Source organism: Mauremys reevesii, linkage group 17 (genome assembly GCF_016161935.1).
Source record: "Mauremys reevesii isolate NIE-2019 linkage group 17, ASM1616193v1, whole genome shotgun sequence".
NCBI classification, from domain to species: Eukaryota; Metazoa; Chordata; order Testudines; family Geoemydidae; genus Mauremys; species Mauremys reevesii.
Window position 1 is genome coordinate 32,939,041 of NC_052639.1, and position 23,475 is coordinate 32,962,515.

At 54.4% G+C, this 23,475-nt stretch overlaps 2 long non-coding RNA genes across 4 annotated transcripts; one reads left to right on the forward strand and one right to left on the reverse strand.

Moving 5' to 3' along the window:
* Positions 1-778: 778 nt before the first annotated feature.
* Positions 779-23,459, reverse strand: LOC120385145. Of its 3 annotated transcripts, XR_005589296.1 has the most exons (6): positions 23,409-23,459; positions 18,028-18,113; positions 17,040-17,193; positions 15,703-16,233; positions 11,226-11,338; positions 779-980 (listed from the first exon to the last, which is right to left on the reverse strand). It is a non-coding gene; the product is annotated as an uncharacterized LOC120385145 (long non-coding RNA). The 3 variants fall into 3 exon arrangements; XR_005589297.1 differs by lacking the exons at positions 779-980; positions 15,703-16,233 and having other exon boundaries at positions 11,170-11,335; XR_005589295.1 differs by lacking the exons at positions 779-980; positions 15,703-16,233 and having other exon boundaries at positions 11,170-11,338.
* Positions 5,744-11,583, forward strand: LOC120385146. The gene is made up of 2 exons (XR_005589298.1): positions 5,744-5,944; positions 11,253-11,583. It is a non-coding gene; the product is annotated as an uncharacterized LOC120385146 (long non-coding RNA).
* Positions 23,460-23,475: the final 16 nt, after the last annotated feature.

Consider the following 23,475-nt stretch of genomic DNA (forward strand, 5'->3'; position numbering starts at 1 on the left):
TCTTGGCTCCCTTACTGGTTGCAGCTGTGGGAGCCAGCATCTGTTATAGGGGCCGACGTCCTTTCTGGCCTGGGGGTGCTCGGTCCCCACCCCTCTCCCTAAGGCCCTGCCCACAGCCCTGCCTCCACTGCATCCCTTCCCCCAAGCTCCTGGCCCATTCCACCCCCTTCCCCAAGTCCTTTCTCCCACCCTGCCTTTATTTGCCCTTGCTCTACCCCCACCCCTATTCCACTCCCTTCCCCAAATTCCCGCCCCACCTCTTCCCTGCCTCCTCTCCCAAGTGCGCCACATCCCCCCTCCTCCACCTCCCTCCCAGAGCATCCTAAGTGCTGCGACACCAGGCCTGGAGCTCCAGCTGTGTAGTGAGTGGCGCTCATGCCGGGTATATGGCTGGTTATACTTGCTGCCCTACAGCTGGGTGCAATGTGGCATTGATTTAATGCATTTTGCTCTGGGGGATTCATACATTCTTGCAGCTGGATGGTGTGAGCTGAAATGATTTTCTTTAAGGGGAAGGCTGGCGCTGCTCCCGTTGGCTGGAGAATCCATGGCTGGAGCTTTGTAGCCATCAGTCACACTCCTTCGTTCTGCGGCTGGTCCATGTGGCTGGGCAGTGCAGCCAGGAGTCTATTGCAGCAGAGTGGCTCTGAGCTGAGATTCAACAGTGAATCTGGGAGTGGCCATCTGGGACCAGCCCAGGAGCTGCAGCTGCGATGGGAAAGGTGTGCTGGGCAGAGATGCTGCTGGGGAAGCAGCCGGTCACATCCGGGCAATCGGATGCAGTATTGTCACAGAGCTTGACTCAGACAGTGATGAGATCCATTATCACGAGTGTGTAAGGCAAGCTGGTTCCACAGCCGTAAACTTCCTTCTAAGCAGTCAGTCTCCCTGCTGTGTGGCTGCCCGAGGCTGGCAGCGCTGGGGGATGGGCTCAGGAAGAGGATCTCACTGCTGCTGGGCTTTGCTGGTGAACATATTGCCTGAGAATTGGAGTCATCAGTCAGACACACGGGACAGGCAGTTACTTTTGGCCAACAGAAGTGGCGCCTGGCAGCTGTGAGGTGGATGCTGGAGAGATGAATCCCTCAGCCCGTGTCCCTTGCAGCTGACTGTGCCAAGAGACAATTCCCAGACTGCTGAGCGGAGCAGCGGGCTGGGGAGTGAGACACGCTCCGATGCCAAGGACAAAACCCATGGGCTGGGGTGCTGTGACCGCGCCAGACGCCGTGAGTACAAAGCGTCCCCCGGCTCCTGCGGCTGTCGGTGTCGGCCGGGGGCGCTGGGGGGGACGGGGGGGCCCAGGGGCAGCAAGAACGGGGCAGTGACGGGGGTGGGACACACAGACAGGACAATATGTGTGTGTGAGACATAGATGGGACAGTGTGTGTGAGAGGTTGTGACACAGACAGGACAGTGTGTGTGACTGACACAGAGAGGACAATGTGTGTGTGTGTGAGAGAGAGAGAGGCTGGGAGCTGGGGCGCTCTCAGACACAGCGCACTGTCTCTTTAAGAAAGGCCCCCAGTCACACACTCCCCATTCAGAGTAGAATGGAGCAGCTCCGCCTCCGAGTTCTCCGGAGCCAGGTTGTGTCCCCTCCCCTGCTCTGCAGAGATGGGGACAGGGCAGAGACACCCTGACATCAGCACCCCTGATATTTGGGGCTTTTCCTTATATAGATGCCTATTACCCCACTGATTTTCACACTTGCTGTCTGGTGCCCCCCCCCCCTGCGCTGCACCTCTAGCGTGCGAGTCCCAGCCAGGTGCGGCGGGATGGAGAAACATAGGCGGGGCACCTGCCGCCTCTGCAGCAAGGAGGCATGTGAATCTCTCCTGTGCGGCAGGGCCCGCCAGTCCCTGTGACATCGCCCAGGCCCCTGGGAAATTGCCCCTTTGCTCCCCCGTCGGCAAGCCTGACCCCAGCTGGGACTCACCTCCCAGGTGCTGTTGAGACCCTCCGTTGAACTAGGAGATTCTCAATGCAAGCAGGGGCTGAGTGAGCTCTCCCCGAGTCCTAGTGCTGAGCTGGGAACAGGACTTCAGGAGCCGACCTCCTCTGCATGGACACACCCACCCTGCCTCGGTGCTCAGCACGAGGGGGCTGCTATGCCCAAATGGCCACTTTTGGCTGGTGCTGGCTCACAAGTCACTTTGTTATCGGGGGCAGGGCACTAAAGGGCTGTTATCCTGGCTGTAGGACTCAAGGGCAGCAGGCGGTGCTTTGCATCGCCTGGCTGAGGGACTCACTCTCAACTGAACCTCACTCCGTGTGGTGACTTCCCAATTTCCCTGCTAGATGTAATTCATGCTTAGGCCCTTCCCTCCCGTTAGCCTTAGACCCCTCTTGACCTTAATCTGGCCCTGCCTGTGAAACGCGGAGAGCTGCCTGGAGATGCTCTCAGGCCCCCACCTTTAGCTGTGCTGTCTCGATTCCCATCGCAGCCAGTAGTAGCTGAAATCATCTAGGATCCTGGTTAGAGGGTTGGATCCAGGTGCAGATGCAGCAGCTCCACTGGTTAGAGGAGTGGCCAGAGCAGAGAGAGAACCCCAGAGTGGGGACACCCTAGCCCCTGTTCTAAGTGACCACAACAAGATTGGAGGTTGAACCCCCAGACACCCTGGGCCCAGCCTTACCAGGGTTACGAGGACTTTGCCACACACAGAGTAGAAGGAGAGTCCTTGAGGTCAGGGAGGCCTCTGGGTAAAGGGAGTGGGAGTGAGGACTCACATCCTAGCTGGTCCATTCCACTGGGGGTGTGTATAAGCCAGAAAAATGTGCCACAATATAGGGACCATGCCCCCCTTTACACTTGGACCCTTTGCTTCTCCCTCTCTCTCCTCTGCTGTCTCTGCTCCCCTTGGCTTTCCCAGCACCTGGCCCCACAGTGCTTGTGGTCAGCTGGAGACGGGGCTTCCTGGGCCTGCTCCTCTCTCCTGATTCCAAAGGACTTGGCAGGAGAAAGGGGTTTTTCCAGGAAATTGCCACCGCTTCTGGGAATCTGTGTGGTTCTGGAAACCATTGAGCTCGTGGCGCACGAGGCAGTGGACGGGGTGAGTGGCCAGACAAGGACTCAGACCATAGACTCGCAGAGTAGGGCCTGGTGTGCTACAGGCTGAGCTAGCCAGGCTTGTTGAAAGCCTTTACACCTCCCCCACAAGGGCAAGGAGGCAGGAAGGCAAAAGAGAGACCAAAAAAATAAGTCCCCAGTTCCCTTCCTCTTTTTCTCCAAGGCCCCTGCCTACCAGCAGGATTCCTTTTCCTCGACCTCCCTCCTGTGCCACGGGGCCACTAAATCGCACCTGTACAGCCTGCTGCACCCCAATCCCCCATGCTTAAGCCTCCCTGACAAAGTCCTGCACCTTTGCCATTCCTGACGTGCCAGAGAAATGGGCGGCTGCCCGGCTCACGTGCAGAGCAGTTTCCCTCTTCCAAGTGTGCGCCTGTCCCGCCGCTTGAGGGGGCTTGCTAAATAGCACCTTTGGAGCCTGTGTGTTTCTCTGCTTCCCGCCAGCTGGGGAAAAGCCCCTTGGGGTAAAATCTCCTGCCCCACTGCCAAAATGAGCAACCTTGGAGCGGGAACGGTAAGAGGCCCCAGCCGCGGGGCAGGCCCTGCTTTCCTACTGTCTTCTGCTGTTGGCCACAGAGCATCAGCAGCTGCCCCCATGCTGGTCTGCGGGTGCCTTTCAGTGGGTGTCTGGTGTGCCAGGGAGCAGGCTGGCTGGTGTCTTTGTGGCTGTCTGCAGCCCACACGCGGGCATGGTCCTCCCCTCCTCTTGCCCCACCCTCGGTCGCTCTGTGGCTTTTAAGCTTCCCTTGGAGCTGTCAGCACCAGCTGCCTCTGCTCGAAGGGCCCAGAGGAGGAAGTTGTGCTGGGCTCCAGCCTGGGGCTCTTCCTCCCTCCTGCCTGTCCCTGGCTATCAAGCCTGGGCCTGGCCCTCCTTTCGTTACGCGCCCTGTGGGCAAGAGCCAAAGTGCGGCAGCAAGTGCAAGGGCCAAACCCGTGGGCATCTGGTGAAGCTGCAAGAATTGCAGCCCTCAGGTCACCCCACAGGACGGCAGCATCTCTAGCCAGGGTGTCAAGTTCTAGGGCCCGGCCCATTGCGGCCATTGCGTCAAGCCGGCCAGACCGAGGCCTGGCTCCAGTGGGAGCAACTCACCGGCAGGAGGGGAAAGAGTTGCTCTTGCACAACTCCAGAGAAAGAAGCAGAGATTCCAGGGCTTGGCCACAAGCCAACAGGGCACCAGGTGGTCCCACGGAGAGTTGAACTGAGCTGGTAGGAGTCAGACTCCTGCATGAGCCCATCACACCCTGGGAGGGTGGGCAGGAGCTGTGAGCCCGGCGGGTGTGTCCGGTGCAGGGCATTTGGAGTCTGGGGCTGCTGCACAAACCAGCTGCCGGGGCCGGTGGGTGCCTAGGCTGCTGCTGCTGCCCCAGCCGGGTCTGTATGGGGGAGAGATCTGCATTAGCCCCCTTTGTGCCCAGCTCTGCGGGGCGGGGAGGGTTCGGACTCTTTGCGGTGGCTGGAGCCAGCCCCTGAGCCGGAGCCTGCCGGTGAGGAGAGACCTGGGGAAAGGGCTGGGGCTGAGCAGGAAAGTGAGTCTGGAGCTTCAGCTCTCACAGCCCCAGATCTGCCGCTGAGGCCAAAGCAGAGGGTTCTTTTGGGTCAGTTCTTGGGTAACCTGCATTGAGCTGTGCGCTCATTGCTTACAATCACTTCAAGCCTCTTTGCGTAGTTACTAACTGTGTGTTCTATTTCCCCCTAAAACTCTGTGTTTTGCTAGATGTGCTTGGGGCACCTGCTCAGGACCAGAGACTGGTGCATGATCCTCTCCACTGGGAGGAGAGGGACAGACTGGGAATAAACTGATACCATCAGGCTTTTGGCCAGGGCAAGACGCTGCAGCACTAGGGACCTAGGCTGGGGAGAAGCTTCCTAGTCCCTGCAGCTGGGTGTGTCCCTGCCTGTGAAAAGGTTTGTGTGAGTGCAGGGCCGGGAGCGATCCGCATCTTCTCCCAGCAGCTGTGTGAGAGGAACCCAGGCTGGGAGACAGACAGCTCAGTGGTACCCCAGCTCCAGGTTGCACCCAGGGGTCCCCTCACTATAACAAATAAATTAGTGCCTCTCTCCCCAAACTAGTTCTAGAAGCACAAAAACACCATGGAGACCAGGCCTTTACATGTTAGGGACCATCAGAGTTAAGGTGACGTGTACAAACTTTGTGCAGTGCTGTTGTGCATGCCTGTTATGATACAGACTCACAAGTGTGGCCTTGGGGTGAATTCCCTGCCCCCCACAGCATCAATTTCCTCCAGACTACCAAGGGAAGTGGTGCTTTCTCCATCCCTTGAGGAGGTGCCTTTCTGGAGTCTGCTTTGGTCCAAAACTCACTACTGCACCATACAGGAGGCCTGTGATGTGCAGAGGGGTCAGATGAGATGCTCTAACCGTCTCTTCTGGCCTTAGTCTCCAAATCTCTGCAAAACTGAGTGTGGCACATTGAGAGCCTCTGAGGTTTCCATGTGCTGCCTGCTTGATCCCCAGCACTAACCCTGAGTGCGTGGGGGTGTCACAGGGAGAGCAGCTCAAACATGCAAAGGGGCTGGCCAGGGGCAGGACATTAGCCCTGCAGGGCAGGGGTGGGTGTGGCGGTGACATCACAAGGGCCTTTTGCAGCACCTCAGCTGATTGGTCAAAGGAGGTTGGGAGGCGGTGACCTCACAGAGCGTCCATGACAACGGCCAGGTAGGACAGGCTGCAGGGCTGGGGCCATCTCCGAGACCCCCGGGGCTTTGCTGCAGAGAGTCTCCTTCTGTAGGTCTCTCCTTGAGGACTGAGAGAGGATTCTGGGTCAGGCCTGTGATCACGAGGAGGAGCCTCCTTGGGGTTTTCCCCTTTCCCACGGCTAATTGAGCGAGAAGACAGACGTCCCTGTGGAGCAGGTAAGAGCCCCAGAGACGTTTGGTACCTGGGCAGCCTGACCCACCTGGTGCTGGCCAAATTCAAGGCGTGGAAAACACTAGGTTAAGGTGGGAGAATTTTTTACCACCTAGGCCTTTGTCCATTAGAGTCAGGGGACATTGGGGTTCATCATTTTTGGTTTCCCTTTTTCCTACTTCCCTCCTCGACTGGCGAGGAGGGGCTGCTCTTTAGCCCTCGTGGAGGGAGGCCGTCCCAAAGAGATGGGACAGGAAGACTGCTCTGAGAGCGATCCTCACTGGTGACCTGAGCCATCCGTGGGCCATCTGGGGAACCCTCAGCCTCCGCCAGAGTCTCAATGCTGATTGGCTGAGCAGGGGATCTAGTGACAGGGAGGAGACTCAGGACTTTGTTGTTCTCTTTTAAGGCCCAGCAAATAAGCCAGAACCAATCATCTGCTTGGTGAATTGTTCTCCTTCCTTCTCGCCATTGGCTGTCTCTGAGCCGTTCCTGGTTCTCTCGGATGGTCTAGTGCTTCTACAACACGTGCTGAATAATCTGTGTGAATGGTGGTTGGTCTGTAGCTCATTCGAGGTCACTTTGTTCTGATCATTCAGTGCGTGAAACTCCAGACTGATGGTTAGTTTGACAGTCAGGACTCCCGGGTCCTGTTCCCAACTCTGTGCCGACAGGCTCTGGGATGTAAGACAAGGCCCTTCGCCTTTCTCAGCCTTCGTTTCTTCCTCTGTCGGTTAGGGATAACAAGCCTCTCACACCTGCCTCCTGGTGGGGGAAGGCTGGGGAGCTGTGGGGACCTGACTGAGAGGTCACTAGTAGCAATGTAGCACAGGAGGTGTCCTATCGGGTTGAGTCATTGCAGATGATGATGTAGTGCAGCAGACCCCCGTTTTCCCAACCTTGCATTATGCAGCTTTCCATGTTAACCGAACCACCAGTGCCCACAGGTGCCGCAGCCGGCGATTTGTCCTGTGGCCACTAGATGGTGCTGCAGCCTCGCACTGTCCCGTTCCCCTGGGTATCTGAATGTTTGATAGGGTGACCTGGCCCCACCTGGCCCCGGTTAGATGCGGTCAGTGGGGTCTGCTGTGTAAGTGCTGAAAGAGTCAATTTTACTGGCATTTTATTATCTTTAAATCATTAAGGAGCAACTACGTACCTGACTGAAGCATCTTATCTCGTTTCTAAATCATTGTCTCCTCTTTGTGTGCGAAGAGACAGTTTAAGGGGACGCCACAAACGGGAGATGCTTTTGGTTTGGAAAACAAAACATTTTTGCAAAGAATTTTCATCCAAATTGATTCATGATTCCACAAACCAAACTTGTTTAATGTTCATGGGATTTTCTAACAGAAAACTGTCGATGAAAATCCGCCCTCCCCACCTCCAATTGCTGGGCTCTGTCCCTCCCCCAGGGGGCTTGTTGTCTGCTGATGACAGCGAGAGTGAGAGCTGTTGGCTTTTCTCTCTAGCTCTGCCATGGCTTTGCTGTGTGACCTGGGGTAGGTCATTTCCTCTCTCTGTACCTCAGCATCCCCATCTGTGCAATGGGACGAGAGACACGTCTGTAATGCCTGGCAGAAGTGAGGCTGGGAGAGAGAACGGGCATTAAAGCACTTTGGGGAGGAGAAAGGGTTGTATCGTGGTGTTGAGCACCAAGGCATTCTGACATTTGTGAAAATGTCTCATCTAGAGAAACAAGAAATGGTCGGGGACAAAGCCTGTGAGAGGATGTGACTCAGAGAAGCCAGGGTATGTGTTTGGGGTCTCACCAGTGCTTCCCACCTGTGAGTGCTTCCCTGTCATCGTAGCTTGGCCTGGGAACAGGAGAAACAGCAAACCAGATGGCGGAGTGAGTGAGTGGGATGAAGTGACAGTGCCACGGGGCAGTGAGGATGAGGTAACAAGCCTCTGCTGCCCAACATAGACCAGAAGGAAGGGATTTCCCCTACAGTCCTCACCTGCCCTGGCTCTGAGCAGGATTAGCGGCCTAAAACCCACAACTGCCAGAAGCCGTCCAGACCACAGCTGAGACCTGTGGCACTCTCAGCTCTATCGAAATTGTAATAAACTATTCAGCTGTAAAGACCCGGGGACTAGAACCTGGGTTGGCCAATACTCCTGCAGTGCCAGCTGCACCAGGGAGCACTGGGGAGAGTAGGCACTACAGGAAGTACCACCCAGGAGACCCAGAGTGACAGTACCCTGCAGGCCTCTGATTGGCCAAGTGCCCCTACATAGCCCCAGGGGTTGCCTCAAGAAGTTGTCTGGGCAACCACCTGCTACTTTGCTGGACTTTGCCTTGTTTCCTGATGCCGATTCCTGCCTCTTGGCTCTAACCTGGTACTGCCTCTGGTCTCGGAGTCTGACCCCAACTCTTGTTCATGGAGCCTGGCCTTGTGATTTCTCTAACTCTGGCCCAATGATCCCCATCCCTGGCAGGCAGACCTCAGCCCAGCTGTGACCACTAGGCGCGACTGCCTATACACTGGTCCCTTACACCTGGGCAGGGATGGTCTCTCACTACTGTTGTGTCCAGCTCCCAGCACAATGGGGCCCCATCTTGGCTGGGCATTTAGATGCTCCCATATAACAGGACATATTAGGGAAAAGAAGCCAGTGCAGGCAAAGCTTTAAATGAGGTATGAATGGCCACTGATCACTGGGTGGGAAGTATCCCCATCTCCCAGCCACACATATCCCAGGTGAGGGTCTCTGGGGATATTCCTACAAGCAGAGCAGTCCCTGACCCCAGTGATTTCACGATTCAGTGGCCCACCCTCATTGCCTCCAGCCTTGGTGCAAGTGGCAGGACTGAATTGTGACCACATCTTTGTGCCCCCTGGGATCTGAACCATTTAAACCACACTCAGGTTATGTCTACACCCAGCTGGGGTAGGCTTCCCAGTGCTGGCAGACAGAAGTGTTAGCTCGCCTTGAGCTCGGATGCTAAGAATAGCAGTATAACGGGGAGTCCAGGGGGTAGCTCGGGCTTCCTGCCTGAGAACAAGCCTGCCTGGACTCCTGCGGTACATACCCGGGAGCTGGCTTGAGCTGCCACCTGTGCTAGCCCAGCTCCACCGCTAGTTTTAGTGCAAGACCTCGAGCTCAGCTAGCACAGGTGGGTCTCTCTACCCCACTGGGAGCTCAGGCCCAGCCGCCTGTTACCAGGCAGGAGGTACCCAAGACCCTGTGGCAGGAAGCAGAAGGTGATTTAAACACAGTCCCTGAGTGCATCACTCAGGCTCTCTGGGCTGGGACCCACAGGAGAGGGTGGGCCTGGGTCCCCCTACCGCCCAGGGATGGACGTGGGTAGAGACAGCTGAGCTCCCTGACCAGGGGTGGCAACAAGAGTAGGAACACTGGACTTTGCCTTTGTGTTCCTGCTGTAACTTCCCTTGTTTTTTACAATGGGGCAAAAACAAAGTAAGAAACCTGTGAAGGGGAGCAGTGGAAAGGGGTTATGTAACCTGGCACAGACTCACCCAGCAGCACCTCCTGCTGGTCATCTCAGGAATTAGTGTCCAGCCTCCCGAGCCCCCTGTCAGCCAGTGTCACGCTACCACTGGCCCCCATGTCCCTCCTAGACCCGGGTGACCCTTTCAGTGGGTGTTGCCCCTGGCAGTACCCCAGTTTCTCCAGGTCTCCCCACTCAGGGAACTCCACTACCCCACCTCACCTCAGTTGTAGGCTACTGCCAGTCACCAACTCACCCTCATGCACTGGGGCAGACTGCATTGTAAGCCACTCATCATAGGCAAGGTTGGGTCTGGACCTGCTGCCTCAGCCTACCCATGGGCTGCCCTCTGCAACCCCAGTACCCAGGTGGCTTTAGACTAGGCCACAGCCTGAGGTTTTCCCAGGGCTGGTGCAACCATTTAGGCGACCTAGGCAGTCACTTAGGAGCTAGAATTTGGGGGCACCATTTTTTCATCAGCGACTGTGGCGGCCGGAACCGGCCACCCTAGTCGCTGCCGGCCTGTAGGCAGAGGGACCTGGGACAGGGGGGCGCGGGGAGGGCTGCCTGCAGCAATTGGGGAGCACGCAGGGGAACTCCCTGTCCCAGCTCACCCCTGCCCCGCCTCCTCCCCAAGCATGCCATGGCTCCTTCACTTCTCCCACCTCCCAGGCTTGCGGTGCCAATCAGCTTAGGTGCCACAAGCCTGGGAGGCGGGAGAAGTGGCTGCGACGGCGTGCTCAGGGTGCTCGTGCGTGGAGCAGGGGTGAGCTGGAGCGGGGAGGTGCCTCAGGGCAGAGGGTGGGGAGCTGCCACAGGGGGCACCTCAGGGCGGAGGAGCTGCCACCAGGGGGGGCACCTCAGGGCAGAGGTGCGGGGCGCAAGGTGGAAGTTTTGCCTAGGGCACGAAACATCCTTGCACCGGCCCTGGGCTTTCCAGGCCAGAGCTCCCCAGCTCCCTTGGCCTTCCCCAGCCCTACTCCCCCCAGGTACCTGCTCAGCTCCCTAGCAGCCAGGCCCTTCTCCCTCTACAGACAGAGAGATTATATCTGTGCCCATCCCTCAAAGCCTTTTTATAGGGGCCGGCTGTGGGCTGTTCGAGGCATGGCTGCCAGCTGTGCCTACTTCCCCAATCAGCCTGGGAGCTGCTTGCCCCAGCCCCAGCCCTCTGCTGGGCTCTTCTAAGCTCCTCAGGGCAGGAGTGGGTGACCACCCTGCTACAGGTTAGAAGAGCCCTGAGTCAAAGGCCCAACTCCTGGGACACTTGAGCCGGCAGCACTTTGCTTGAGGCCAGACTCTTTTCAGACCCGAAAGTGAAGAGACACAAGTCAGTCCACTGGAGGACTGGAGCTACAGACAAAGGGCTTGTCTACACTGGCAAGTTACTGCACTGCAACTTTCTCACTCAGGGGGGTTAAAAAACACACCACTGTCACCCCCAAGCTCAGCAAGTTACAGTGCTGCAAAGCCATGACTGTGCTTTGAACTTTTAAGTGTAGACATAGCTAAAGACTGACAGATATAAGTTCCATCCCTGAACCAGCTAAGGGAAACTGAGGCAGAGACAATTGCAGTTCTGCTGCTGCTGCATGCCAGGGTTGCTACAGCGCTAAGGTCCCTCAGTTATAGGTGCCTGTTGATACAGATGAAATTAATGGGAGTTAGGCATGGAGGCACATTTGAAAGTCTCACTAGTTGTCTATCTGCATCTTTAGGTGCCTACATATTTTTAAATTTGTGGCCTTAAATGACATGATCGTTCGATTCATTCTGCCAGTTCAAAAACATTTTGTATTTGTTTTTGTGATACTTATTCAACTGGAACACACTGGAAAAAACAGATCTTTTCCTCCCAGATTTAGCCCCTCCATCTCCAACGAGAAACCTTCTCATGTAGCCGCAGAAACAGCAGGGAAGACCAGGCTCCCCTGCCCGGACGCTGCTGGAGGAAAACACACAAACGTCAGAACGGTTCTTTTTTTCAGGATGGAAAATCTTCAGCATCTTGTCAGGTCTCCCCTGTGCCCCGAGAGACCCCACAAAGGTGCTCAGCCCCCCAGTTATTCTCCCCTCTTCGGATCAGCTTCAGGAATGGCCAGTTTAAAAATTACTGGACATGAGTCAGCATCTGTTTGCCATTTTCTCTCATTCTCGCAGTTGGAAATAAAATCACCTCAGGTTTTGTCACTTGTCTCAAATATTGAAAAGAAAATTATCTCCAGTTTTGCCCTTTTTTGTCTGTGATTATCAAATATGGAGATAAAATCCTTTCACATTTCCCTTTTCTCTCACATTATTGAACATTTCTCTGTCACCCCCCTCCCCCGTCAGGTTCTGCCCCGTTTCCCCCCTAACTCTCAGATATCCCCAAATGAAACTGTCCAGCCCCAGGCCCCCCTGTCCCAGTTGCCGCCCCCCTCTCCGCCCAGCCCAGCTCCCCCCTCCCCCGACCAACTGCCAGTCACCTGCCCCTCCCCTGCTGCTGCCCCCACAACTGCCATGCAAAGCCCAGCTCCCCCCTCCCCCGACCAACTGCCAGTAACCTGCCCCTCCCCTGCTGCTGCCCCCCCGAACTGCCATGCAAAGCCCAGCTGCCCCCTCCCCCGACCAACTGCCAGTCACCTGCCCCTCCCCTGCCCCCGAACTGCCATGCAAAGCCCAGCTCCCCCCTCCCCCGACCAACTGCCAGTAACCTGCCCCTCCCCTGCTGCTGCCCCCCCGAACTGCCATGCAAAGCCCAGCTCCCCCCTCCCCCGACCAACTGCCAGTCACCTGCCCCTCCCCTGCTGCTGCCCCCCCGAACTGCCATGCAAAGCCCAGCTGCCCCCTCCCCCGACCAACTGCCAGTCACCTGCCCCTCCCCTGCTGCTGCCCCCCCGAACTGCCATGCAAAGCCCAGCTCCCCCTCCCCGACCAACTGCCAGTCACCTGCCCCTCCTGCTGCTGCCCCCGAACTGCCATGCAAAGCCCAGCTGCCCCCTCCCGCGACCAACTGCCAGTCACCTGGCCCACCCCAGCGGCTGCCCCGAACTGCCATGCAAAGCCCAGCTCCCCCTCCCCGACCAACTGCCAGTCACCTGCCCCTCCCCTGCTGCTGCCCCCCTGAACTGCCATGCAAAGCCCAGCTCCCCCTCCCCCGACCAACTGCCAGTCACCTGCCCCTCCTGCTGCTGCCCCCAACTGCCATGCAAAGCCCAGCTCCCCCTCCCCCGACCAACTGCCAGTCACCTGCCCCGCCTGCTGCTGCCCCCAACTGCCATGCAAAGCCCAGCTCCCCCTCCCCCGACCAACTGCCAGTCACCTGCCCCTCCTGCTGCTGCCCCCGAACTGCCATGCAAAGCCCAGCTGCCCCCTCCCCCGACCAACTGCCAGGCACCTGCCCCCCCCCTGCTGCTGCCCCCCGAACTGCCATGCAAAGCCCAGCTCCCCCCTCCCCGACCAACTGCCAGTCACCTGCCCCTCCCCTGCTGCTGCCCCCGAACTGCCATGCAAAGCCCAGCTCCCCCTCCCCGACCAACTGCCAGTCACCTGCCCCTCCCCTGCTGCTGCCCCACAACTGCCATGCAAAGCCCAGCTGCCCCCTCCCCCGACCAACTGCCAGTCACCTGCCCCTCCCCTGCTGCCCCCGAACTGCCATGCAAAGCCCAGCTCCCCCTCCCCCGACCAACTGCCAGTCACCTGCCCCTCCCCCGCTGCTGCCCCCACAACTGCCATGCAAAGCCCAGCTGCCCCCTCCCCCGACCAACTGCCAGTCACCTGCCCCTCCCCTGCTGCCCCCAACTGCCATGCAAAGCCCAGCTCCCCCCTCCCCCGACCCACTGCCAGTCACCTGCCCCTCCCCTGCTGCTGCCCCCCCCAACTGCCATGCAAAGCCCAGCTCCATGTATCCCGGGCCCCTGGCCAGTACGGACTGCAGGCGGCTGAGGGACCGTCAGTGACAGGCTGGAGGCTGAGCGGCTGGGGCCAGCTGAGCGCCCGTGGGGCCATCCCTCCCTTCCCCATGCTGGGCCAGGCCCTGAGGGAGGGATGGCCCCAGCTGAGGCCTGGGAACAGGGAGCTTCCCAGCTGAGGCCTGGGAACAGGGAGAAAACAGCTGAGGCCTGGGAACAGGGAGAAAACAGCCGCTTGGTGTGGGGAGCTGGAGGGTCCCTGGTCTCTGGCTGGCGCCGCCCCCTCTCCTCCCTGGTAGCTGTCACCCGTGGAAGGGGATGGCTCCTCTCTGGCACCTGGGCTCTGGGCTCAGGAACCCCCCAGAGCTCCCTGCTCGTGGGACAGCTGCTGCTTCAGCGCCCTCCCTCCAGCCTCCCTGCTTCGGGCGGGGGTCGCCTGGCAGGGGGGCAGCAACGGCCTGGATGCAAACTTCAGCCCTGGCCGGGCCCCAGTAAGCATCACAGCCCCCCTTATGGTCAGGGGTTACAGCCCCCCCCACCCTGGTAACGCGGCATCGCCCCGGGCTCCCTGCTGCCCACGTCAATGGCAGGGCCTGGGGACCCAGCACGTCCCAGGTAGTGACTGAGTGTGGATGGAAAGTTCCCTTGGATTTCACCCTTTTCTCTCTGATAACCCATCATTGACCAACCCCTCCCCCGATTTCCCCCATTTCCCATTGAATGCCCAAATTAGATGTAAAACACCCTTCAGCTCGGCCCTGTCTCTCTCGTTACTGGCGACTGATATAAAATCTCCTCCGATTGTGTCACGTTCTGTGTAACTCTCAAATACTGATGGAAAATCCTCTGCTGCTCTGGGCTCCCCAGTCCCTGTCTGCTGCCACGTCTTGTTCTGGAGGGAAACTGCTGCCCCGAGTCATTACCCCAGTGCGGGGGAGGGGAGCTAAACCCCCAAAGGACCAACTTTCGCCTCAGTTTTGAGCATCAGATTGTTTCCCCCTGTACATCTCACTCATGACTGAACACAGGTCAAATCTCCGGGTTTGCTCTTTCCCACGTCATTACCAGTTACTGACAGAAACTCCTCTCCGGTTGGGATTTTTCCCTCACATGTTTTAAGTGCAGCAACTTCTCCTTTTTTGGAGGGAAGCTGTTGCCCTGCGTCATTCTCCATGTCAGGGTGTTGCAGGGGGACGGGGTCAACCCCCCCAGTGACCAACTTTCCCCTCACGTCTCTGATTCAAATTGTTTCTCCCGTTACACCCAATAAAACCGACATGTTGCTGAAGAATGTGACTCGCCCCATAGTTAATGAACATCAGAGCCAGGAGCCTCCCCCTGGCTGCTAAGGCAGAGCTGGCCAGTCCCTGACAAGCTGTTTCACTGCCCCATATGGGGTTGAGAAGGGGGGGGTTAAGGGGCCCACCCCCACCCCAAGGGGCTGCTCTCTGCTTCACTGCCCCTGTTCGCCTGGGCAGGACCCAGTGTGGCCACAGACTCCTGCCCCGGCCCCTCACATTCCCTCCCCTCTGTCACCACAAGCTCAGGACAAATGGCCCTGGGAGGTGGGGGGTCATTTCCCCCAGTGCTCAGACAAAACCCCGGCAGGGTGGGAACGTGGGGGCTGTTCTGTGCCAGCGACGGGGCACGGCTGGGTCACTGGAGGGGAAGGGACGAGCCACGTCCCCACTGAGACTGCCCGGTCCCAGTTTGCCCAGTCCCAGCTGCTGACCCTCCTCCACTGCTGCCCCCCCAACTGCCATGGGACCTTCTGGCTCCATCCCCCTCCCTGCCCCTGTTCATGCAGTGTCCCTGTCCCCCATGGCTCCCTGCTGCCTGTGTCAAAGGCAGGGCCAGGGGAATCAGCACTTTCCAGTTATTTAATTAATTTTGATTTGATTTCCCCTCAGATTTTGCCTTTTACTGTCTGATTGTTGAATATTGATGCTCCTTCCCCAAGAGATCTTGCCACACTTCTCTCCTGTTATCAAATATTCAGACTTTGCTCCATTTTCTTCCTAATGATGACAGATTGCGGTGAAATCCCTTTGGGTACCCCCCAGTCATTAGAACAACAGCAACTCCTCCCTGTTTTGGAGGGACACAACTGCCCAGGCCTTAGATTTTACATTTCTCCATCTAATTATTAAATATTAACATAAAACCTCCTCAGATTTTGCCATTGACATGGACAGTGGGGAGTGCTGGGCAATGGCATGTTAAGAGGGGGCAGGAACAGGGATAGAGTTAGAAGGTCCCTTGTTCAGCTGGGGGGGAGCAGTAGGGGAGGGCAGGTGATTCACAGTTGGTGCTTGAGAGACCTGCGTTGGGTTCATTATTTGATAATTTGGGGGAAATGGGGCACAGTCTGCAGAGGATTTTATATCAGTATTTAATGAGCAGTTGGGAGTTTAACCTGGTCAGTCAAGGTCTGGCCAACTGCCCTGTTAGCAGCCGGGTGTTGCTGCTCCCCCATGTTCTGTTCTGTTCAGTCTGTAACCCTTCTGCCAGTTGAAGTGGGCAGCGAGAAGGGCAGGTTCAACACCTAGGGGGTTCCTTTTCAACAATGCAACCAGAACCGGCTCAAGCCCCCACCCGGGAACCTGGGGAAATTTCACTGTAACGCCTGGATGCCTCTAAGAGGCAATTCTTCCCCTCTCGCAAGCACAGAGTCCGAGGTAGAGTTTCTTTAATAAAAGTAACCTAGCAGTAATCTGAGAAAACAGTCAAGCGGTATCCATAGACATAAAAGCACGAGCAAAACACCCTTCCCAGTGTACGCTGGGCAGTGTCTTTTGCTTCAGGTTCTTGAGTCCAACTCCAAAGTTCCTGTAGTATACCCCACCCTTAACATCCCACCTCATAGTTGTTGTCCCTGGTCAGTGCAGACCCACAGTTCAGAAGTGCACCTGTTGAGTGGCTAGGCAGCAGTTCTGCAGAAAAGGACCTAGGGTTACAGTGGATGAGAAGTTGGATATGAGTCTACAGTGTTGCCAAGAAGGCTAATGGCATTTTGGGCTGTCTAAATAGGAGCATTGCCAGCAGATCGAGGGATGTGATCATTCCCCTCTATTCAGCATTACCTGTAACCAGTTTCTGAATATATTAGGCTTAGACTTGAGTGTTTTGGCTTTATTTTGCTTTTGTGGCTTACTTTGTTCTGTCTGTTATTACTTGAAACCACTTAAATCCTACTTTTTATACTAAATAAAATCACTTTTGTTTATTAATAAACCCAGAGTATGCGATTAATACCTGGGGTGGGGGGGGGAGGGGGCAAACAGCTGTTCATCTCTCTCTATCAGTGTTATGGAGGGTGAACAATTTACAAATATACCCTGTATAAGCATTATACAGAGTAAAACAGATTTATTTGAGGTTTGGATCCCATTGGGAGCTGGGTGTCTGGGATGCTGAAGACAGGTAACTTGCTGAGCTGTTTTCAGTGAAGTCTACAGCTTTCGGGGTGTGGACCAGACCCTGGGTCTGTGTTGGGCAGGCTAGCATGTCTGGTCACAAGATGGGGTTCTGGGGGCCCAGGCTGGCAGGGAAAACGGGCTCAGAGATAATTTCAGCACATCAGGTGACAGTCCCAAGGGGATCTCTGTGACCCAACCCATCACAGATCCCTTTGAACTTCTTCAAAGTCTTCTCTAGGGCCGAGTAACCTACATAATTTTGTGTCATCTGCCAATATACATCTCACTGTTCAGCCCAGGTTCCAAAGTGTTGATAAGCATCTGCTGTACATACCATAGCAGGATGAAGAGGTCTTCTGTGTTGGTCCTGGTTCCCTAGTCGAATGCAGAACCTGACACGAGATTTCCAAGTTTCTGCAACCATTTGTAATGTCTATTGAGGATGTACCTTCTGGTCCTGTCAGATTTCAAAGGCACTTCTTGAAAAGCTGAAACAAAGAGGAAACGGGTTGGAAGCCCCATGGTGCTGATGTAACTGGTGCCTAGAAACCTCCCCTTCAGATGGCCATTGCCACATGCTATTAGCTACCCAAGAGTCTGGGGGCACAGAAACAACAACTCAGCTACTCCCAAAATAGCCCTGGAGAGAGAGGAGCCTCCATTTTTGCATAAGTTCCCTCTCCGCCGGCATACACATGCACACCCATACACACAGACAGTTGGGGGCACTTGTTCTTTTGGTGGAATAGGAAATTGACAGCAGCAGAGGTGTTAAACCATCAGACATTTAGGCTGAGATCCACAAAGGGATTTAGGCTCCTAATGTCTATTGAAATCCTTTGTGGCCCTGTGCCTTCATTCCTTAAGAGTTCACAGGGAAAAGTGTTTCCCATGTGCACTCATGGGTTTTCCTATGAGCTGATAACCAATCTCAGGTGAAGTTCCTTGGCCTGCAAAGACGCCATTACAGGAGGGCAGGTGATGAATCTTTCCCTACAGAGGGTAATCGTCATCATCATCATCACCACCACCACCCTTAATAATAACAACAGCCCTTTTCAATTCTGTCAGGCCTTCCTTTAGAGACATTCCTGACCTTTATGACAACAGTCTCCCCACACAGCTCTATTCTAGGAGCTAGAGATGGAATTCCCCTGCTCCCGTACACATATTGTGGCACCTCGATGAAAGCTCGCGTGACCATCCTTCTTCCTTAAACTCTGTCCTTAGACAGAGAGGGACACATTCAAACTGTTTTCAGGCCCTGTGCTGCACCTCTGTACTTCCCACAGAGGCACTAACACACAGAGGTATTTCCTTACCTTCATACAGGCGGGAGATGCCATCTTCATTCACTGTTTCAGACAACAAATCGCAGTAATGGTGGATAGTCTTTCCTAGGCCTGCTCTAAAATACAAGGTTAGGTCAAATTTAGCCACGTTAGGTCGATTTTATAAGTAATGTGTCTACACAACCAACCCCATTCTGACCACCTAAAGGACTCTTAAAATCAACCACTGTACTCCTCCTGATGAGGGAAGTAGCGCAAAAATCAAGCTTCCTGGGTTGAATCTGCAGTACTGTAGATTCAGTACTGTGCAATTTGATGGTATTGGCCTCCAGGAGCTATCCCAGAGTGCTCCAGTGTGACTGTTCTGGAGAGCACTTTCAACTCCGATGCACTAGACAGGTACACAGGAAAAGCACCAAAAACTTTTGAATTTCATTTCCTGTTTGGTCAGCATGGCGAGCTCAGCAGAACAGGTGACCATGCAGTCCCAGAATCACAAACGAGCTCCAGTGTGAAGCAAACAGGAGACACTGGATCTGATTGTTGTATGGGGAGAAGAATCTGTGCAGGCAGAACTCTGATCAAGCAGAAGAAATGTTGATATATATGCCAAAATCACACAGGGCATGGTGGAAAGAGTCCACACCAGGGGGACACAGCAGTTCCATATGAAAATTTAGGAGCTCAGGCAAGCCTACAAAAAGACAAAGGAGGCAAATGGTCACTCCGGGTCAGAGCCACAGACATGCCGCTTCTATGATCAGCTGCATGCCATTCTGGGGGGTCCTTACCTCTACCCACCACTGTTTGTGGACACCTGCAAGGTGGCAGCCTCGTGCGACACGGAAGAGGATTTTGTGGATGAGGAAGAGGAGGAGGAGGAGAATGCCCAGCAGGCAAGTGGAGAATCCATTCTCCGCAGCAGCCAGAACCTTTTCCTCACCCTGGAGCCAATACCCTCCCAGGGCGAATTGTTCCCGGACCCTGAAGGCGGAGAAGGCACCACCTAACTACACTACAGTGATTAAAAGCAACTGTGTTTAATGTTTGATTTGCCCTGAACAATTGGGATGCATTCACAGCCAGTAAAGCTATTGGAAAAGTCTTTTAACATGTCTGGGGATGGGCGGAAATCCTCAGGAATATCTCCACGAAGCTCTCCTGGAGGTACTCTGAAAGCCTTTGCGGAAGGTTTCTGGGGAGGACTGCCTTATTTCGTCCTCCACGGTAGGTCACTTTACCACATCAAGCCAGTAGCAAGTAGTCTGGAATCATTGCAGCACAAAGCATGGCAGCGAATGGTCCTGGGTTTTGGTCACATTCATGCAACATTCAGTCTTTATCTTTCTGTGTCAGCCTCAGGAGAGTGATATCATTCATGGTCACCTGGTTGAAATAGGGAATTTTGGTAAGGGAACAGTAATCCCCTCTGTTTGGTGATCCCCAGCACATTAGACCCCAGTCATGCTGGGCTGTTTGCACTTGGCTAAAGGGATCATCCTGGAGAATATTCATGCAGGGGATCGGGGGGAGGGGTGTGCTGCACATTTACCCCAAAACCACAGCCCCTCCTTTTAAACAGCAAACCCAACCGGCATTGGTTGCTATGGGAAAGGAGGGTACTGCAGTTTGAAACCATTCCCACATGTCATGAACGTGGAAGAAGCCAACCCTGCGTACCCTTTGGCTTACCATGGCTGCCTGGAAACCGAATTCTGTTGCCCAGCTGTGTGTGATGTGTCACCATACCGGCAGGCACTCAATATAAAAGACAAAGTGCGACCTTGTACCTAAAACACATATGCTGTCTGCTGTGAATTGCTTGATTCACTGTGAAAGAGTCTCTCTTTTGTTCTCAGAAATGTATCTTCTTAAATTCTACTCTCCCTTTCCCCACCCTGCAGCTCCAAATGTTTCTATGCTCCCTGTATCAACTTCATCCCTGAGGTTATCGCAGATTAGAAGGCGGAAAAAAACGCACTAGTGATGACATTTTCAGAGCTCACACAGTTCTCCCGCACTGATAGGACACAGCTGAATGCATGGAGGCATTCAGTGGCAAAACCAGGAAAGCATACAGTGAGCGTTATCGGAACACGCAGGAGGAGATGCTGAGGCTAATGCGGGAGCAAACGGACATGATGAGGCGTCTGGTGGAGCTGCAGGACAGGCAACTAGACTTCAGAACCCTGCTGCATCCATTGCCCTCCTTGCCAAGTTCCAGATCCTCCTCACCCAGATGCCCAAGAACACAGGGGTGGGGAGGCTCCGGGCACCAAGCTGCTCAACTCCAGGGGATGGCCCAAGCAACAGAAGGCTGTCATTCAAACAGCCTTGATTTATACTGTGGCTACAATAAGCACTGTGACCTTGTCCTACCCTCCTATCCCACCCGACTAGGCTACCTTTTACTAGTCAGCGTTGTCAGAGATCTTTTTTTTTTAAATGAATAAAGAATGAATGGATTCAGAACAATAGAGACTTTATTTCCTGTGCCAGCTGTGGTCGAAGAGGGGGAGGGGGATTGGCTTACAGGGAAGCACATTCACCAAAGGAGGCAGCTTCACATCAAGGACAAACACACACAACTGTCACACCGTAGCCTGGTCAGTCATGAAACTGGTTTTCAAAGCCTCTCTGATGCATAGCATGCCTTGGTGTGCTTTTCTAATTGCCCTGGTGTCTGGCTGTTCAAAATTGGCCGCCAGGAGATTTGCCTTAACCTCCCACCCTGCCATAAACATCTCCCCCTTACTCTCACAGATATTATGGAGCACACAGCAAGCAGCAATAACAGGAATATTGCTTTCGCTGAGGTCTAACCTACCCAGCAAACAACGTCAGTGCCCCTTTAAACGTCCAAAGGCACATTCTACCACCATTCTGTACTTGCTCAGGCTACAGTTGAACTGCTCCTTACTACTGTCCAGGCTGCCTATATGCGGCTTCATGAGCCATGGGAGCAAGCGGTAGGCTGGGTCCCCAAGGATAACTATTGGCATTTCAACATCCCCAATGGTAATTTTCTGATCTGGGAAGAAAGTCCCTTCTTGCAGTTTTCTAACAGCACGGAGTTCCAAAAGATGTGAGCATCATGCACCTTCCCGACCGTCCACGTTGATATCGGTGAAATGGCCCTTGTGACCCACTAGTGCTTGCAACACCATAGAAGTACCCCTTGTGGTTTATGTACTCTTTGGCAAGGTGGCCCGGTGCCAAGATAGGGATACGTGTTCCCTCTGTCGCCCCATCACAGTTAGGGAACCCCACTGAAGCAAAGCCATCTACTATGACCTGCACATTTCCAAGAGTCACTTCCCTTGTTAACAGAAGGTTATTGATTGCCTTGGCTACTTGGATCACAGCAGCCCCCACGGTAGTTTTACACACACACACACACACACACACACACACTTTTAAGATTCTGGTGCTGTCGGAGGGAACAGAGCAAATTGATTCCCGACTGACCGGTAGCAGACAGGTGTTGCAAGCTTCCACAGGGATATCGCCACTCGCTTCTCAACTGTCAGAGCAGGTCTCATCTTGGTATTCCTGCACTTCAGGGTGGAAAAAGCAACTCACAAAGTTCCATGAAAGTGGCCTTACACATGCGAAAGTTTCGCAGCCAATGGGAATCATCCAGACCTGCAACACTATGCAGTCCAAGCAGTCTGTGCTTGTTTGCAAGACCTAGAATCGGTGTTCCACTGTATCAATATGCCCCAATGCCGCCATGATATCCCAATCGCCACATCCTGTGCTTTCAGGAACATCTGTGTCCATGTCCTCCTCACAATCTTCCTTATGCTGGTGGCTCCTAGCTAGGCTCTGCACATACTGCAGGATAATGCGCGAGGTGGTTACAATGCTCACAAAAGCCGTGTGCAGTGGAGCGGGCTCCATGGTATCTGCCATGGCATCTGCACAGATAACCCAGGAAAAAAGGTGCGAAATGATTGTTTGCTGTTGCTTTCAAAGAGGGAGGGAGGGGAGACTGACAGCATGTACCCAAAACCACACACAACGATGTTTTTGCCTCATCAGGCATTGGGAGCTTAACGCAGAATTCCAATGGGCAGCGGGGACTGTGGGATAGCAACCCTCTGTGCACCACTCCATGAGTCAATACTAGCCAGGGTACTGAGGACGCACTGCACCAACCTAATGCGCTTAGTGGGGACAAGCATGATTGACTGTATAAAATTGGTTGCTAAAGCTCAACTTCTATAAAATCCACTGAATTTCGTAGTGCAGACACGCCCCTAGACATACCATGGATCTCATTACTTTTCAAATCCTTCGCTGAAAACTGCTAAAGATGCAGCCATTGCCCCAAGACAGCCCTTGGGAAATTAAATACATTCCTTACATCTGTTCACAAAGCACATTAGATAAAACATCAGGGGCCCAGAAGATACTGAGAGGCTGATTTCCAAAGAAGATTGAATTCACATCATGCTGGCTTCCCTAGGTGCAGCCAAAATGTAGTTGTGGGCAGGGGACATTGGTGCAGTCATACAGCTAAGTTGCTCCCTTCACACACGCACACACAGTGTTAAGATTCTGGTGCTGTCGGAGGGAACAGAGCAGCAGTCTAGAAAAGGGCTTTGAAGGAAGCAAGTCAAAAAAGCTCAAGTGAAGTTGCTCTGATTACCAATGAACAGGGCTGCAGAATGTCTGATTGTTGTCTGTGAGCTTTCCAGGTACTCTAAGGCGTGGAACAGGAATTTGGGGATGTGGCTCTGTCATAGGTCTCACCCCCACTTGGAGCTGTTGGGATCCAATGTGGGGACCTGCATGTATCCCCCCACCCTAAAATCCTAGGGTAGGTCTCCTTCTCGCTGCCACCAGTCAGGTTAAAGTGTCTGACACACTGCCTGTCCCCCAAGCTTCCCCTGGGGAACCCAGATTCAAACCCCTTGAATCTCACCAGAGAGAGAAACAGCCAGTTCCCCTCCCCCCTTCCCCCTCTCCAGCCTGCTCCGGAGAGAGAGATACCTTGATCCAAACTCCTTGAATCTACACACAGGGAAGCAGCCCACTTCCCCCCTCCCTCTCTCCTAGCCACTCTGGAGAGAGACACACCGATTCAACTTTGTGAATCACCCTTAGGAGGAACTCACTCTTCCCCCCTCCCCTTCCCTTGAATCTCCACAAGAGGAGGAATTAACCAAGTTTTAAAAAGAAAAGACTTTATTAAAAAATAAAAAGAAAGTAACTTGTCTCTGTAATCCAAGATAGAACAATACAGGTTCTAAACTTATCAATCTCTGGAGAGAATTCCCCCTCCCCCCTTTCTCAGTAAAAGCAATATCAGCAAACAGGAATAAAGAATTTCCTTTAGCAAACACACAATTGCAAATGTAGAAATCAAATTATAAGACTAATTCGCCTTTCTAATTAATACTCACTATTAAATAGTAGAAACTACTCCAGGAGAACTTGGAGACATGACTGACCTCTCTTAGATCCAAAGAG